Genomic DNA, 17959 nt, shown 5'->3' with positions numbered 1-17959 from the left:
GCAGAGGAGATTCAGCAGGACGCTGACTGGATTAGAGAGGGTGCAGAGGAGATTCACCAGGACGCTGCATGGATTAGAGAGGGTGCAGAGGAGATTCACGGGGATGCTGCCTGGATTAGAGGGTGCTGCCTGGATTAGAGAGGGTGCAGAGGAGATTCACCGGGACGCTGCCTGGATTAGAGAGGGTGCAGAGGAGATTCACCGGGACGCTGCCTGGATTAGAGAGGGTGCGGAGGAGATTCACCGGGACGCTGCCTGGATTAGAGAGGGTGCGGAGGAGATTCACCAGGACGCTGCCTGGATTACAGAGGGTGCAGAGGAGATTCACCGGGATGCTGCCTGCATTAGAGAGGGTGCAGAGGAGATTCACCGGGATGCTGCCTGGATTAGAGATGGTGCAGAGGAGATTCACCGGGATGCTGTCTGGATTAGAGAGGGTGCAGAGGAGATTAACCGGGACGCTGCCTGGATTAGAGAGGGTGCAGAGGAGATTCACCGGGATGCTGCCTGGATTAGAGGGTGCTGCCTGGATTAGAGAGGGTGCAGAGGAGATTCACCGGGACGCTGCCTGGATTAGAGAGGGTGCGGAGGAGATTCACCAGGACGCTGCCTGGATTAGAGAGGGTGCAGAGGAGATTCACCGGGATGCTGTCTGGATTAGAGAGGGTGCAGAGGAGATTTGCCGGGATACTGTCTGGATTAGAGAGGGTGCAGAGGAGATTCACCAGGACGCTGCCTGGATTAGAGAGGGTGCAGAGGAGATTCACAGGGACGCTGCCTGGATTAGAGAGGGTGCAGAGGAGATTCACCGGGACGCTGTCTGGATTAGAGAGGGTGCAGAGGAGATTCACAGTGACGCTGTCTGGATTAGAGAGGGTGCAGAGGAGATTCACCGGGACGCTGTCTGGATTAGAGAGGGTGGAGAGGAGATTCACCGGGACGCTGTCTGGATTAGAGAGGGTGCAGAGGAGATTCACCGGGATGCTGTCTGGATTAGAGAGGGTGCAGAGGAGATTCACCGGGACGCTGTCTGGATTAGAGAGGGTGCAGAGGAGATTCACCGGGATGCTGCCTGGATTAGAGAGGGTGCAGAGGAGATTCACCGGGACGCTGTCTGGATTAGAGAGGGTGCAGAGGAGATTCACCAGGACGCTGCATGGATTAGAGAGGGTGCAGAGGAGATTCACCGGGATGCTGCCTGGATTAGTGGGTGCTGCCTGGATTAGAGAGGGTGCAGAGGAGATTCACCGGGACGCTGCCTGGATTAGAGAGGGTGCGGAGGAGATTCACCAGGACGCTGCCTGGATTAGAGAGGGTGCAGAGGAGATTCACCGGGATGCTGTCTGGATTAGAGAGGGTGCAGAGGAGATTTGCCGGGACGCTGCCTGGATTAGAGAGGGTGCAGCGGAGATTCACCGGGACGCTGTCTGGATTAGAGAGGGTGCAGAGGGGATTCACTGGGATGCTGCCGGGATTAGAGAGGGTGCAGAGGAGATTCACCGGGACGCTGTCTGGATTAGAGAGGGTGCAGAGGAGATTCACAGGGACGCTGCCTGGATTAGAGAGGGTGCAGAGGGGATTCACTGGGATGCTGCCGGGATTAGAGAGGGTGTAGAGGAGATTCACCGGGACGCTGTCTGGATTAGAGAGGGTGCAGAGGAGATTCACAGGGACGCTGCCTGGATTAGAGAGGCTGCAGAGGAGATTCACCGGGACGCTGCCTGGATTAGAGAGGGTCTGGAGGAGATTCACCGGGACGCTGCCGGGATTAAAGAGGGTGCAGAGGAGATTCACCGGGACACTGCCTAGATTAGAGAGGGTGCAGAGGAGATTCACCAGGACGCTGTCTGGATTAGAGAGGGTGCAGAGGAGATTCATCGGGACTCTGCCTGGATTAGAGAGGGTGCAGAGGAGATTCACCGGGACGCTGCCTGGATTAGAGAGGGTGCAGAGGAGATTCAGCGGGATGCTGCCTGGATTAGAGAGGGTGCAGAGGAGATTCACCAGGATGGTGCCTGGATTAGAGAGGCTGCAGAGGAGATTCACCGGGACGCTGCCTGGATTAGAGAGGGTGCAGAGGAGATTCACCGGGATGCTGCCTGGATTAGAGGGTGCTGCCTGGATTAGAGAGGGTGCAGAGGAGATTTGCCGGGACACTGTCTGGATTAGAGAGGGTGCAGAGGAGATTCACCAGGACGCTGCCTGGATTAGAGAGGGTGCAGAGGAGATTCACCGGGACGCTGTCTGGATTAGAGAGGGTGCAGAGGAGATTCACCAGGACGCTGACTGGATTAGAGAGGGTGCAGAGGAGATTCACCAGGACGCTGCATGGATTAGAGAGGGTGCAGAGGAGATTCACGGGGATGCTGCCTGGATTAGAGGGTGCTGCCTGGATTAGAGAGGGTGCAGAGGAGATTCACCGGGACGCTGTCTGGATTAGAGAGGGTGCAGAGGAGATTCACCAGGACGCTGCATGGATTAGAGAGGGTGCAGAGGAGATTCACCGGGATGCTGCCTGGATTAGTGGGTGCTGCCTGGATTAGAGAGGGTGCAGAGGAGATTCACCGGGACGCTGCCTGGATTAGAGAGGGTGCGGAGGAGATTCACCAGGACGCTGCCTGGATTAGAGAGGGTGCAGAGGAGATTCACCGGGATGCTGTCTGGATTAGAGAGGGTGCAGAGGAGATTTGCCGGGACGCTGCCTGGATTAGAGAGGGTGCAGCGGAGATTCACCGGGACGCTGTCTGGATTAGAGAGGGTGCAGAGGGGATTCACTGGGATGCTGCCGGGATTAGAGAGGGTGCAGAGGAGATTCACCGGGACGCTGTCTGGATTAGAGAGGGTGCAGAGGAGATTCACAGGGACGCTGCCTGGATTAGAGAGGCTGCAGAGGAGATTCACCGGGACGCTGCCTGGATTAGAGAGGGTCTGGAGGAGATTCACCGGGACGCTGCCGGGATTAAAGAGGGTGCAGAGGAGATTCACCGGGACACTGTCTGGATTAGAGAGGGTGCAGAGGAGATTCACCAGGACGCTGCCTGGATTAGAGAGGGTGCAGAGGAGATTCACAGGGACGCTGCCTGGATTAGAGAGGGTGCAGAGGAGATTCACCAGGACGCTGTCTGGATTAGAGAGGGTGCAGAGGAGATTCACAGGGACGCTGCCTGGATTAGAGAGGGTGCAGAGGAGATTCACCAGGACGCTGTCTGGATTAGAGAGGGTGCAGAGGAGATTCACAGTGACGCTGCCTGGATTAGAGAGGGTGCAGAGGAGATTCACCGGGACGCTGTCTGGATTAGAGAGGGTGCAGAGGAGATTCACCAGGACGCTGACTGGATTAGAGAGGGTGCAGAGGAGATTCACCAGGACGCTGCATGGATTAGAAAGGGTGCAGAGGAGATTCACCGGGATGCTGCCTGGATTAGAGGGTGCTGCCTGGATTAGAGAGGGTGCAGAGGAGATTCACCGGGACGCTGCCTGGATTAGAGAGGGTGCGGAGGAGATTCACCAGGAGGCTGCCTGGATTAGAGAGGGTGCAGAGGAGATTCACCGGGATGCTGTCTGGATTAGAGAGGGTGCAGCGGAGATTCACCGGGAAGCTGTCTGGATTAGAGAGGGTGCAGAGGGGATTCACTGGGATGCTGCCGGGATTAGAGAGGGTGTAGAGGAGATTCACCGGGACGCTGTCTGGATTAGAGAGGGTGCAGAGGAGATTCACAGGGATGCTGCCTGGATTAGAGAGGCTGCAGAGGAGATTCACCGGGACGCTGCCTGGATTAGAGAGGGTGCAGAGGAGATTCACCATGTTGCTGCCTGGATTAGAGAGGGTCTGGAGGAGATTCACCGGGACGCTGCCGGGATTAAAGAGGGTGCAGAGGAGATTCACCGGGACACTGTCTGGATTAGAGAGGGTGCAGAGGAGATTCACCAGGACGCTGCCTGGATTAGAGAGGGTGCAGAGGAGATTCACAGGGACGCTGCCTGGATTAGAGAGGGTGCAGAGGAGATTCACCAGGACGCTGTCTGGATTAGAGAGGGTGCAGAGGAGATTCACAGGGACGCTGCCTGGATTAGAGAGGGTGCAGAGGAGATTCACCAGGACGCTGTCTGGATTAGAGAGGGTGCAGAGGAGATTCACAGTGACGCTGCCTGGATTAGAGAGGGTGCAGAGGAGATTCACCGGGACGCTGTCTGGATTAGAGAGGGTGCAGAGGAGATTCACCAGGACGCTGACTGGATTAGAGAGGGTGCAGAGGAGATTCACCAGGACGCTGCATGGATTAGAAAGGGTGCAGAGGAGATTCACCGGGATGCTGCCTGGATTAGAGGGTGCTGCCTGGATTAGAGAGGGTGCAGAGGAGATTCACCGGGACGCTGCCTGGATTACAGAGGGTGCGGAGGAGATTCACCAGGAGGCTGCCTGGATTAGAGAGGGTGCAGAGGAGATTCACCGGGATGCTGTCTGGATTAGAGAGGGTGCAGCGGAGATTCACCGGGAAGCTGTCTGGATTAGAGAGGGTGCAGAGGGGATTCACTGGGATGCTGCCGGGATTAGAGAGGGTGTAGAGGAGATTCACCGGGACGCTGTCTGGATTAGAGAGGGTGCAGAGGAGATTCACAGGGATGCTGCCTGGATTAGAGAGGCTGCAGAGTAGATTCACCGGGACGCTGCCTGGATTAGAGAGGGTGCAGAGGAGATTCACCATGTTGCTGCCTGGATTAGAGAGGGTGCAGAGGAGATTCACCGGGACGCTGCCTGGATTAGAGAGGCTGCAGAGGAGATTCACCGGGACGCTGCCTGGATTAGAGAGGGTCTGGAAGAGATTCACCGGGACGCTGCCGGGATTAAAGACGGTGCAGAGGAGATTCACCGGGACACTGTCTGGATTAGAGAGGGTGCAGAGGAGATTCACCAGGACGCTGCCGGGATTAGAGAGGGTGCAGAGGAGATTCACAGGGACGCTGCCTGGATTAGAGAGGGTGCAGAGGAGATTCACCGGGAGGCTGCCTGGATTAGAGAGTGTGCAGAGGAGATTCACCGGGATGCTGTCTGGATTAGAGAGGGTGCAGAGGAGATTTGCCGGGACGCTGCCTGGATTAGAGAGGGTGCAGAGGAGATTCACCGGGACGCTGCCTGGATTAGAGAGGGTGCAGAGGAGATTCACCGGGACGCTGCCTGGATTAGAGAGGGTGCAGAGGAGATTCACCGGGACGCTGTCTGGATTAGAGAGGGTGCAGAGGGGATTCACTGGGATGCTGCCGGGATTAGAGAGGGTGCAGAGGAGATTCACCGGGACGCTGTCTGGATTAGAGAGGGTGCAGAGGAGATTCACAGGGACGCTGCCTGGATTAGAGAGGCTGCAGAGGAGATTCACCGGGACGCTGCCTGGATTAGAGAGGGTCTGGAGGAGATTCACCGGGACGCTGCCGGGATTAAAGAGGGTGCAGAGGAGATTCACCGGGACACTGTCTGGATTAGAGAGGGTGCAGAGGAGATTCAGCAGGACGCTGACTGGATTAGAGAGGGTGCAGAGGAGATTCACCAGGACGCTGCATGGATTAGAGAGGGTGCAGAGGAGATTCACGGGGATGCTGCCTGGATTAGAGGGTGCTGCCTGGATTAGAGAGGGTGCAGAGGAGATTCACCGGGACGCTGCCTGGATTAGAGAGGGTGCAGAGGAGATTCACCGGGACGCTGCCTGGATTAGAGAGGGTGCGGAGGAGATTCACCGGGACGCTGCCTGGATTAGAGAGGGTGAGGAGGAGATTCACCAGGACGCTGCCTGGATTACAGAGGGTGCAGAGGAGATTCACCGGGATGCTGCCTGCATTAGAGAGGGTGCAGAGGAGATTCACCGGGATGCTGCCTGGATTACAGATGGTGCAGAGGAGATTCACCGGGATGCTGTCTGGATTAGAGAGGGTGCAGAGGAGATTAACCGGGACGCTGCCTGGATTAGAGAGGGTGCAGAGGAGATTCACCGGGATGCTGCCTGGATTAGAGGGTGCTGCCTGGATTAGAGAGGGTGCAGAGGAGATTCACCGGGACGCTGCCTGGATTAGAGAGGGTGCGGAGGAGATTCACCAGGACGCTGCCTGGATTAGAGAGGGTGCAGAGGAGATTCACCGGGATGCTGTCTGGATTAGAGAGGGTGCAGAGGAGATTTGCCGGGATACTGTCTGGATTAGAGAGGGTGCAGAGGAGATTCACCAGGACGCTGCCTGGATTAGAGAGGGTGCAGAGGAGATTCACAGGGACGCTGCCTGGATTAGAGAGGGTGCAGAGGAGATTCACCGGGACGCTGTCTGGATTAGAGAGGGTGCAGAGGAGATTCACAGTGACGCTGTCTGGATTAGAGAGGGTGCAGAGGAGATTCACCGGGACGCTGTCTGGATTAGAGAGGGTGGAGAGGAGATTCACCGGGACGCTGTCTGGATTAGAGAGGGTGCAGAGGAGATTCACCGGGATGCTGTCTGGATTAGAGAGGGTGCAGAGGAGATTCACCGGGACGCTGTCTGGATTAGAGAGGGTGCAGAGGAGATTCACCGGGATGCTGCCTGGATTAGAGAGGGTGCAGAGGAGATTCACCGGGACGCTGTCTGGATTAGAGAGGGTGCAGAGGAGATTCACCAGGACGCTGCATGGATTAGAGAGGGTGCAGAGGAGATTCACCGGGATGCTGCCTGGATTAGTGGGTGCTGCCTGGATTAGAGAGGGTGCAGAGGAGATTCACCGGGACGCTGCCTGGATTAGAGAGGGTGCGGAGGAGATTCACCAGGACGCTGCCTGGATTAGAGAGGGTGCAGAGGAGATTCACCGGGATGCTGTCTGGATTAGAGAGGGTGCAGAGGAGATTTGCCGGGACGCTGCCTGGATTAGAGAGGGTGCAGCGGAGATTCACCGGGACGCTGTCTGGATTAGAGAGGGTGCAGAGGGGATTCACTGGGATGCTGCCGGGATTAGAGAGGGTGCAGAGGAGATTCACCGGGACGCTGTCTGGATTAGAGAGGGTGCAGAGGAGATTCACAGGGACGCTGCCTGGATTAGAGAGGCTGCAGAGGAGATTCACCGGGACGCTGCCTGGATTAGAGAGGGTCTGGAGGAGATTCACCGGGACGCTGCCGGGATTAAAGAGGGTGCAGAGGAGATTCACCGGGACACTGTCTGGATTAGAGAGGGTGCAGAGGAGATTCACCAGGACGCTGCCTGGATTAGAGAGGGTGCAGAGGAGATTTACAGGGACGCTGCCTGGATTAGAGAGGGTGCAGAGGAGATTCACCAGGACGCTGTCTGGATTAGAGAGGGTGCAGAGGAGATTCACAGGGACGCTGCCTGGATTAGAGAGGGTGCAGAGGAGATTCACCAGGACGCTGTCTGGATTAGAGAGGGTGCAGAGGAGATTCACAGTGACGCTGCCTGGATTAGAGAGGGTGCAGAGGAGATTCACCGGGACGCTGTCTGGATTAGAGAGGGTGCAGAGGAGATTCACCAGGACGCTGACTGGATTAGAGAGGGTGCAGAGGAGATACACCAGGACGCTGCATGGATTAGAAAGGGTGCAGAGGAGATTCACCGGGATGCTGCCTGGATTAGAGGGTGCTGCCTGGATTAGAGAGGGTGCAGAGGAGATTCACCGGGACGCTGCCTGGATTAGAGAGGGTGCGGAGGAGATTCACCAGGAGGCTGCCTGGATTAGAGAGGGTGCAGAGGAGATTCACCGGTATGCTGTCTGGATTAGAGAGGGTGCAGCGGAGATTCACCGGGAAGCTGTCTGGATTAGAGAGGGTGCAGAGGGGATTCACTGGGATGCTGCCGGGATTAGAGAGGGTGTAGAGGAGATTCACCGGGACGCTGTCTGGATTAGAGAGGGTGCAGAGGAGATTCACAGGGATGCTGCCTGGATTAGAGAGGCTGCAGAGGAGATTCACCGGGACGCTGCCTGGATTAGAGAGGGTGCAGAGGAGATTCACCATGTTGCTGCCTGGATTAGAGAGGGTCTGGAGGAGATTCACCGGGACGCTGCCGGGATTAAAGAGGGTGCAGAGGAGATTCACCGGGACACTGTCTGGATTAGAGAGGGTGCAGAGGAGATTCACCAGGACGCTGCCTGGATTAGAGAGGGTGCAGAGGAGATTCACAGGGACGCTGCCTGGATTAGAGAGGGTGCAGAGGAGATTCACCAGGACGCTGTCTGGATTAGAGAGGGTGCAGAGGAGATTCACAGGGACGCTGCCTGGATTAGAGAGGGTGCAGAGGAGATTCACCAGGACGCTGTCTGGATTAGAGAGGGTGCAGAGGAGATTCACAGTGACGCTGCCTGGATTAGAGAGGGTGCAGAGGAGATTCACCGGGACGCTGTCTGGATTAGAGAGGGTGCAGAGGAGATTCACCAGGACGCTGACTGGATTAGAGAGGGTGCAGAGGAGATTCACCAGGACGCTGCATGGATTAGAAAGGGTGCAGAGGAGATTCACCGGGATGCTGCCTGGATTAGAGGGTGCTGCCTGGATTAGAGAGGGTGCAGAGGAGATTCACCGGGACGCTGCCTGGATTAGAGAGGGTGCGGAGGAGATTCACCAGGAGGCTGCCTGGATTAGAGAGGGTGCAGAGGAGATTCACCGGGATGCTGTCTGGATTAGAGAGGGTGCAGCGGAGATTCACCGGGAAGCTGTCTGGATTAGAGAGGGTGCAGAGGGGATTCACTGGGATGCTGCCGGGATTAGAGAGGGTGTAGAGGAGATTCACCGGGACGCTGTCTGGATTAGAGAGGGTGCAGAGGAGATTCACAGGGATGCTGCCTGGATTAGAGAGGCTGCAGAGTAGATTCACCGGGACGCTGCCTGGATTAGAGAGGGTGCAGAGGAGATTCACCATGTTGCTGCCTGGATTAGAGAGGGTGCAGAGGAGATTCACCGGGACGCTGCCTGGATTAGAGAGGCTGCAGAGGAGATTCACCGGGACGCTGCCTGGATTAGAGAGGGTCTGGAAGAGATTCACCGGGACGCTGCCGGGATTAAAGAGGGTGCAGAGGAGATTCACCGGGACACTGTCTGGATTAGAGAGGGTGCAGAGGAGATTCACCAGGACGCTGCCGGGATTAGAGAGGGTGCAGAGGAGATTCACAGGGACGCTGCCTGGATTAGAGAGGGTGCAGAGGAGATTCACCGGGAGGCTGCCTGGATTAGAGAGGGTGCAGAGGAGATTCACCGGGATGCTGTCTGGATTAGAGAGGGTGCAGAGGAGATTTGCCGGGACGCTGCCTGGATTAGAGAGGGTGCAGAGGAGATTCACCGGGACGCTGCCTGGATTAGAGAGGGTGCAGAGGAGATTCACCGGGACGCTGCCTGGATTAGAGAGGGTGCAGAGGAGATTCACCGGGATGCTGTCTGGATTAGAGAGGGTGCAGAGGAGATTCACCGGGACGCTGCCTGGATTAGAGAGGGTGCAGAGGAGATTCACCGGGACGCTGTCTGGATTAGAGAGGGTGCAGAGGGGATTCACTGGGATGCTGCCGGGATTAGAGAGGGTGCAGAGGAGATTCACCGGGACGCTGTCTGGATTAGAGAGGGTGCAGAGGAGATTCACAGGGACGCTGCCTGGATTAGAGAGGCTGCAGAGGAGATTCACCGGGACGCTGCCTGGATTAGAGAGGGTCTGGAGGAGATTCACCGGGACGCTGCCGGGATTAAAGAGGGTGCAGAGGAGATTCACCGGGACACTGTCTGGATTAGAGAGGGTGCAGAGGAGATTCAGCAGGACGCTGACTGGATTAGAGAGGGTGCAGAGGAGATTCACCAGGACGCTGCATGGATTAGAGAGGGTGCAGAGGAGATTCACGGGGATGCTGCCTGGATTAGAGGGTGCTGCCTGGATTAGAGAGGGTGCAGAGGAGATTCACCGGGACGCTGCCTGGATTAGAGAGGGTGCAGAGGAGATTCACCGGGACGCTGCCTGGATTAGAGAGGGTGCGGAGGAGATTCACCGGGACGCTGCCTGGATTAGAGAGGGTGCGGAGGAGATTCACCAGGACGCTGCCTGGATTACAGAGGGTGCAGAGGAGATTCACCGGGATGCTGCCTGCATTAGAGAGGGTGCAGAGGAGATTCACCGGGATGCTGCCTGGATTAGAGATGGTGCAGAGGAGATTCACCGGGATGCTGTCTGGATTAGAGAGGGTGCAGAGGAGATTAACCGGGACGCTGCCTGGATTAGAGAGGGTGCAGAGGAGATTCACCGGGATGCTGCCTGGATTAGAGGGTGCTGCCTGGATTAGAGAGGGTGCAGAGGAGATTCACCGGGACGCTGCCTGGATTAGAGAGGGTGCGGAGGAGATTCACCAGGACGCTGCCTGGATTAGAGAGGGTGCAGAGGAGATTCACCGGGATGCTGTCTGGATTAGAGAGGGTGCAGAGGAGATTTGCCGGGATACTGTCTGGATTAGAGAGGGTGCAGAGGAGATTCACCAGGACGCTGCCTGGATTAGAGAGGGTGCAGAGGAGATTCACAGGGACGCTGCCTGGATTAGAGAGGGTGCAGAGGAGATTCACCGGGACGCTGTCTGGATTAGAGAGGGTGCAGAGGAGATTCACAGTGACGCTGTCTGGATTAGAGAGGGTGCAGAGGAGATTCACCGGGACGCTGTCTGGATTAGAGAGGGTGGAGAGGAGATTCACCGGGACGCTGTCTGGATTAGAGAGGGTGCAGAGGAGATTCACCGGGATGCTGTCTGGATTAGAGAGGGTGCAGAGGAGATTCACCGGGACGCTGTCTGGATTAGAGAGGGTGCAGAGGAGATTCACCGGGATGCTGCCTGGATTAGAGAGGGTGCAGAGGAGATTCACCGGGACGCTGTCTGGATTAGAGAGGGTGCAGAGGAGATTCACCAGGACGCTGCATGGATTAGAGAGGGTGCAGAGGAGATTCACCGGGATGCTGCCTGGATTAGTGGGTGCTGCCTGGATTAGAGAGGGTGCAGAGGAGATTCACCGGGACGCTGCCTGGATTAGAGAGGGTGCGGAGGAGATTCACCAGGACGCTGCCTGGATTAGAGAGGGTGCAGAGGAGATTCACCGGGATGCTGTCTGGATTAGAGAGGGTGCAGAGGAGATTTGCCGGGACGCTGCCTGGATTAGAGAGGGTGCAGCGGAGATTCACCGGGACGCTGTCTGGATTAGAGAGGGTGCAGAGGGGATTCACTGGGATGCTGCCGGGATTAGAGAGGGTGCAGAGGAGATTCACCGGGACGCTGTCTGGATTAGAGAGGGTGCAGAGGAGATTCACAGGGACGCTGCCTGGATTAGAGAGGCTGCAGAGGAGATTCACCGGGACGCTGCCTGGATTAGAGAGGGTCTGGAGGAGATTCACCGGGACGCTGCCGGGATTAAAGAGGGTGCAGAGGAGATTCACCGGGACACTGTCTGGATTAGAGAGGGTGCAGAGGAGATTCACCAGGACGCTGCCTGGATTAGAGAGGGTGCAGAGGAGATTCACAGGGACGCTGCCTGGATTAGAGAGGGTGCAGAGGAGATTCACCAGGACGCTGTCTGGATTAGAGAGGGTGCAGAGGAGATTCACAGGGACGCTGCCTGGATTAGAGAGGGTGCAGAGGAGATTCACTAGGACGCTGTCTGGATTAGAGAGGGTGCAGAGGAGATTCACAGTGACGCTGCCTGGATTAGAGAGGGTGCAGAGGAGATTCACCGGGACGCTGTCTGGATTAGAGAGGGTGCAGAGGAGATTCACCAGGACGCTGACTGGATTAGAGAGGGTGCAGAGGAGATACACCAGGACGCTGCATGGATTAGAAAGGGTGCAGAGGAGATTCACCGGGATGCTGCCTGGATTAGAGGGTGCTGCCTGGATTAGAGAGTGTGCAGAGGAGATTCACCGGGACGCTGCCTGGATTAGAGAGGGTGCGGAGGAGATTCACCAGGAGGCAGCCTGGATTAGAGAGGGTGCAGAGGAGATTCACCGGGATGCTGTCTGGATTAGAGAGGGTGCAGCGGAGATTCACCGGGAAGCTGTCTGGATTAGAGAGGGTGCAGAGGGGATTCACTGGGATGCTGCCGGGATTAGAGAGGGTGTAGAGGAGATTCACCGGGACGCTGTCTGGATTAGAGAGGGTGCAGAGGAGATTCACAGGGACGCTGCCTGGATTAGAGAGGCTGCAGAGGAGATTCACCGGGACGCTGCCTGGATTAGAGAGGGTGCAGAGGAGATTCACCATGTTGCTGCCTGGATTAGAGAGGCTGCAGAGGAGATTCACCGGGACGCTGCCTGGATTAGAGAGGGTCTGGAAGAGATTCACCGGGACGCTGCCGGGATTAAAGAGGGTGCAGAGGAGATTCACCGGGACACTGTCTGGATTAGAGAGGGTGCAGAGGAGATTCACCAGGACGCTGCCGGGATTAGAGAGGGTGCAGAGGAGATTCACAGGGACGCTGCCTGGATTAGAGAGGGTGCAGAGGAGATTCACCGGGAGGCTGCCTGGATTAGAGAGGGTGCAGAGGAGATTCACCGGGACGCTGCCTGGATTAGAGAGGGTGCAGAGGAGATTCACCGGGATGCTGTCTGGATTAGAGAGGGTGCAGAGGAGATTCAGCGGGATGCTGCCTGGATTAGAGAGGGTGCAGAGGAGATTCACCAGGATGGTGCCTGGATTAGAGAGGCTGCAGAGGAGATTCACCGGGACGCTGCCTGGATTAGAGAGGGTGCAGAGGAGATTCACCGGGATGCTGCCTGGATTAGAGGGTCCTGCCTGGATTAGAGAGGGTGCAGAGGAGATTCACCGGGACGCTGCCTGGATTAGAGAGGGTGCGGAGGAGATTCACCAGGACGCTGCCTGGATTAGAGAGGGTGCAGAGGAGATTCACCGGGATGCTGTCTGGATTAGAGAGGGTGCAGAGGAGATTTGCCGGGACACTGTCTGGATTAGAGAGGGTGCAGAGGAGATTCACCAGGACGCTGCCTGGATTAGAGAGGGTGCAGAGGAGATTCACAGGGACGCTGCCTGGATTAGAGAGGGTGCAGAGGAGATTCACCGGGACGCTGTCTGGATTAGAGAGGGTGCAGAGGAGATTCACAGTGACGCTGTCTGGATTAGAGAGGGTGCAGAGGAGATTCACCGGGACGCTGTCTGGATTAGAGAGGGTGGAGAGGAGATTCACCGGGACGCTGTCTGGATTAGAGAGGGTGCAGAGGAGATTCACCGGGATGCTGTCTGGATTAGAGAGGGTGCAGAGGAGATTCACCGGGACGCTGTCTGGATTAGAGAGGGTGCAGAGGAGATTCACCGGGATGCTGCCTGGATTAGAGAGGGTGCAGAGGTGATTCACCGGGACGCTGTCTGGATTAGAGAGGGTGCAGAGGAGATTCACCAGGACGCTGCATGGATTAGAGAGGGTGCAGAGGAGATTCACCGGGATGCTGCCTGGATTAGTGGGTGCTGCCTGGATTAGAGAGGGTGCAGAGGAGATTCACCGGGACGCTGCCTGGATTAGAGAGGGTGCGGAGGAGATTCACCAGGACGCTGCCTGGATTAGAGAGGGTGCAGAGGAGATTCACCGGGATGCTGTCTGGATTAGAGAGGGTGCAGAGGAGATTTGCCGGGACGCTGCCTGGATTAGAGAGGGTGCAGCGGAGATTCACCGGGACGCTGTCTGGATTAGAGAGGGTGCAGAGGGGATTCACTGGGATGCTGCCGGGATTAGAGAGGGTGCAGAGGAGATTCACCGGGACGCTGTCTGGATTAGAGAGGGTGCAGAGGAGATTCACAGGGACACTGCCTGGATTAGAGAGGCTGCAGAGGAGATTCACCGGGACGCTGCCTGGATTAGAGAGGGTCTGGAGGAGATTCACCGGGACGCTGCCGGGATTAAAGAGGGTGCAGAGGAGATTCACCGGGACACTGTCTGGATTAGAGAGGGTGCAGAGGAGATTCACCAGGACGCTGCCTGGATTAGAGAGGGTGCAGAGGAGATTCACAGGGACGCTGCCTTGGTTAGAGAGGGTGCAGAGGAGATTCACCAGGACGCTGTCTGGATTAGAGAGGGTGCAGAGGAGATTCACAGGGACGCTGCCTGGATTAGAGAGGGTGCAGAGGAGATTCACCAGGACGCTGTCTGGATTAGAGAGGGTGCAGAGGAGATTCACAGTGACGCTGCCTGGATTAGAGAGGGTGCAGAGGAGATTCACCGGGACGCTGTCTGGATTAGAGAGGGTGCAGAGGAGATTCACCAGGACGCTGACTGGATTAGAGAGGGTGCAGAGGAGATTCACCAGGACGCTGCATGGATTAGAAAGGGTGCAGAGGAGATTCACCGGGATGCTGCCTGGATTAGAGGGTGCTGCCTGGATTAGAGAGGGTGCAGAGGAGATTCACCGGGACGCTGCCTGGATTAGAGAGGGTGCGGAGGAGATTCACCAGGAGGCTGCCTGGATTAGAGAGGGTGCAGAGGAGATTCACCGGGATGCTGTCTGGATTAGAGAGGGTGCAGCGGAGATTCACCGGGAAGCTGTCTGGATTAGAGAGGGTGCAGAGGGGATTCACTGGGATGCTGCCGGGATTAGAGAGGGTGTAGAGGAGATTCACCGGGACGCTGTCTGGATTAGAGAGGGTGCAGAGGAGATTCACAGGGACGCTGCCTGGATTAGAGAGGCTGCAGAGGAGATTCACCGGGACGCTGCCTGGATTAGAGAGGGTGCAGAGGAGATTCACCATGTTGCTGCCTGGATTAGAGAGGCTGCAGAGGAGATTCACCGGGACGCTGCCTGGATTAGAGAGGGTCTGGAAGAGATTCACCGGGACGCTGCCGGGATTAAAGAGGGTGCAGAGGAGATTCACCGGGACACTGTCTGGATTAGAGAGGGTGCAGAGGAGATTCACCAGGACGCTGCCGGGATTAGAGAGGGTGCAGAGGAGATTCACAGGGACGCTGCCTGGATTAGAGAGGGTGCAGAGGAGATTCACCGGGAGGCTGCCTGGATTAGAGAGGGTGCAGAGGAGATTCACCGGGATGCTGTCTGGATTAGAGAGGGTGCAGAGGAGATTTGCCGGGACACTGCCTGGATTAGAGAGGGTGCAGAGGAGATTCACAGGGACGCTGCCTGGATTAGAGAGGCTGCAGAGGAGATTCACCGGGACGCTGCCTGGATTAGAGAGGGTCTGGAGGAGATTCACCGGGACGCTGCCGGGATTAAAGAGGGTGCAGAGGAGATTCACCGGGACACTGTCTGGATTAGAGAGGGTGCAGAGGAGATTCACCAGGACGCTGACTGGATTAGAGAGGGTGCAGAGGAGATACACCAGGACGCTGCATGGATTAGAAAGGGTGCAGAGGAGATTCACCGGGATGCTGCCTGGATTAGAGGGTGCTGCCTGGATTAGAGAGTGTGCAGAGGAGATTCACCGGGACGCTGCCTGGATTAGAGAGGGTGCGGAGGAGATTCACCAGGAGGCAGCCTGGATTAGAGAGGGTGCAGAGGAGATTCACCGGGATGCTGTCTGGATTAGAGAGGGTGCAGCGGAGATTCACCGGGAAGCTGTCTGGATTAGAGAGGGTGCAGAGGGGATTCACTGGGATGCTGCCGGGATTAGAGAGGGTGTAGAGGAGATTCACCGGGACGCTGTCTGGATTAGAGAGGGTGCAGAGGAGATTCACAGGGACGCTGCCTGGATTAGAGAGGCTGCAGAGGAGATTCACCGGGACGCTGCCTGGATTAGAGAGGGTGCAGAGGAGATTCACCATGTTGCTGCCTGGATTAGAGAGGCTGCAGAGGAGATTCACCGGGACGCTGCCTGGATTAGAGAGGGTCTGGAAGAGATTCACCGGGACGCTGCCGGGATTAAAGAGGGTGCAGAGGAGATTCACCGGGACACTGTCTGGATTAGAGAGGGTGCAGAGGAGATTCACCAGGACGCTGCCGGGATTAGAGAGGGTGCAGAGGAGATTCACAGGGACGCTGCCTGGATTAGAGAGGGTGCAGAGGAGATTCACCGGGAGGCTGCCTGGATTAGAGAGGGTGCAGAGGAGATTCACCGGGACGCTGCCTGGATTAGAGAGGGTGCAGAGGAGATTCACCGGGATGCTGTCTGGATTAGAGAGGGTGCAGAGGAGATTCAGCGGGATGCTGCCTGGATTAGAGAGGGTGCAGAGGAGATTCACCAGGATGGTGCCTGGATTAGAGAGGCTGCAGAGGAGATTCACCGGGACGCTGCCTGGATTAGAGAGGGTGCAGAGGAGATTCACCGGGATGCTGCCTGGATTAGAGGGTCCTGCCTGGATTAGAGAGGGTGCAGAGGAGATTCACCGGGACGCTGCCTGGATTAGAGAGGGTGCGGAGGAGATTCACCAGGACGCTGCCTGGATTAGAGAGGGTGCAGAGGAGATTCACCGGGATGCTGTCTGGATTAGAGAGGGTGCAGAGGAGATTTGCCGGGACACTGTCTGGATTAGAGAGGGTGCAGAGGAGATTCACCAGGACGCTGCCTGGATTAGAGAGGGTGCAGAGGAGATTCACAGGGACGCTGCCTGGATTAGAGAGGGTGCAGAGGAGATTCACCGGGACGCTGTCTGGATTAGAGAGGGTGCAGAGGAGATTCACAGTGACGCTGTCTGGATTAGAGAGGGTGCAGAGGAGATTCACCGGGACGCTGTCTGGATTAGAGAGGGTGGAGAGGAGATTCACCGGGACGCTGTCTGGATTAGAGAGGGTGCAGAGGAGATTCACCGGGATGCTGTCTGGATTAGAGAGGGTGCAGAGGAGATTCACCGGGACGCTGTCTGGATTAGAGAGGGTGCAGAGGAGATTCACCGGGATGCTGCCTGGATTAGAGAGGGTGCAGAGGTGATTCACCGGGACGCTGTCTGGATTAGAGAGGGTGCAGAGGAGATTCACCAGGACGCTGCATGGATTAGAGAGGGTGCAGAGGAGATTCACCGGGATGCTGCCTGGATTAGTGGGTGCTGCCTGGATTAGAGAGGGTGCAGAGGAGATTCACCGGGACGCTGCCTGGATTAGAGAGGGTGCGGAGGAGATTCACCAGGACGCTGCCTGGATTAGAGAGGGTGCAGAGGAGATTCACCGGGATGCTGTCTGGATTAGAGAGGGTGCAGAGGAGATTTGCCGGGACGCTGCCTGGATTAGAGAGGGTGCAGCGGAGATTCACCGGGACGCTGTCTGGATTAGAGAGGGTGCAGAGGGGATTCACTGGGATGCTGCCGGGATTAGAGAGGGTGCAGAGGAGATTCACCGGGACGCTGTCTGGATTAGAGAGGGTGCAGAGGAGATTCACAGGGACACTGCCTGGATTAGAGAGGCTGCAGAGGAGATTCACCGGGACGCTGCCTGGATTAGAGAGGGTCTGGAGGAGATTCACCGGGACGCTGCCGGGATTAAAGAGGGTGCAGAGGAGATTCACCGGGACACTGTCTGGATTAGAGAGGGTGCAGAGGAGATTCACCAGGACGCTGCCTGGATTAGAGAGGGTGCAGAGGAGATTCACAGGGACGCTGCCTGGATTAGAGAGGGTGCAGAGGAGATTCACCAGGACGCTGTCTGGATTAGAGAGGGTGCAGAGGAGATTCACAGGGACGCTGCCTGGATTAGAGAGGGTGCAGAGGAGATTCACCAGGACGCTGTCTGGATTAGAGAGGGTGCAGAGGAGATTCACAGTGACGCTGCCTGGATTAGAGAGGGTGCAGAGGAGATTCACCGGGACGCTGTCTGGATTAGAGAGGGTGCAGAGGAGATTCACCAGGACGCTGACTGGATTAGAGAGGGTGCAGAGGAGATTCACCAGGACGCTGCATGGATTAGAAAGGGTGCAGAGGAGATTCACCGGGATGCTGCCTGGATTAGAGGGTGCTGCCTGGATTAGAGAGGGTGCAGAGGAGATTCACCGGGACGCTGCCTGGATTAGAGAGGGTGCGGAGGAGATTCACCAGGAGGCTGCCTGGA

At 57.0% G+C, this 17959-nt stretch overlaps 1 protein-coding gene across 1 annotated transcript in view; it reads right to left on the bottom strand.

Moving 5' to 3' along the window:
* The window catches only part of LOC132389848 (murinoglobulin-2-like), an 87722-nt gene that overhangs the window by 58300 nt on the left and 11463 nt on the right, over window positions 1-17959 (bottom strand). The window lies entirely within an intron of this gene.

Source organism: Hypanus sabinus, unplaced genomic scaffold (genome assembly GCF_030144855.1).
Source record: "Hypanus sabinus isolate sHypSab1 unplaced genomic scaffold, sHypSab1.hap1 scaffold_677, whole genome shotgun sequence".
NCBI lineage: Eukaryota > Metazoa > Chordata > Chondrichthyes > Myliobatiformes > Dasyatidae > Hypanus > Hypanus sabinus.
Note: the sequence above shows the minus strand (reverse complement) of the source record. Positions and strands in the feature narration are given on the sequence as shown.